The sequence below is a fragment of the Trichechus manatus genome, unplaced genomic scaffold, assembly GCF_000243295.1.
Source record: "Trichechus manatus latirostris isolate Lorelei unplaced genomic scaffold, TriManLat1.0 scaffold00001, whole genome shotgun sequence".
In the NCBI taxonomy this organism is placed as follows: domain Eukaryota; kingdom Metazoa; phylum Chordata; class Mammalia; order Sirenia; family Trichechidae; genus Trichechus; species Trichechus manatus.
In genome coordinates, this window is record NW_004443937.1 from 37868753 (window position 1) to 37869460 (window position 708).

At 44.2% G+C, this 708-nt stretch overlaps 1 protein-coding gene across 1 annotated transcript in view; it reads right to left on the reverse strand.

Annotated features, from left to right (window-relative positions):
* Window positions 1-708, reverse strand: part of CFAP20DC (CFAP20 domain containing) — a 257432-nt gene that overhangs the window by 128737 nt on the left and 127987 nt on the right. The window lies entirely within an intron of this gene.

Here is a 708-nt window from a genome sequence, read left to right on the forward strand (position 1 = left end):
AGTCAAGAAATCAAATGACACACTGCACTGGGCAAATCTGCTGCAAAAGACCTCTTTACGGTGTTAAAAAGCAAAGATGTCATTCTGAGGACTAAGGGGCACCTGACCCAAGCCATGGTATTTTCAACAGCTTCATCTACATGTGAAAGCTGAACAATGAACAAGGAAGACGGAAGAAGAATTGATGCCTTCGAGTTATGGTGCTGGAGAAGAATACTGAATACACCATGGACCCCCAGAAGAACGAACAAACCTGTCTTAGACGAAATACAGCCAGAATGCTCATTAAAAGCAAGGATGGTGAGACTGAGTCTCACTTACTTTGGACATGTTATCAAGGGCGACCAGTCCCTGGAGAGGGACATCATGCTTAGTAAAGTAGAGGGTCAGCAAAAAAGAGGAAGATCCTCTACGAGATGGACTGACACAATGGCTGCAACAATGGGCTCAAACACAGCAACAATTGTGAGGATGGTGCAGGACCAGGCAGTGTTTCGGTCTATTGTACATAGAATTGCTATGAGTCAGAATCAACTCGACAATACCGTACAACAATCTTTATGGAAGTAGACTGTCACATCTTCTTCCCAAGGAGCCACTGGTGGGTTCGAACCACCAACCTTTCAGTTAGCAGCCAAACACTTAACCAATGTGCCACTAGTGCTCCTTTATCTGTAAAACAGGGATATAAAAATAGCACTCACCTCA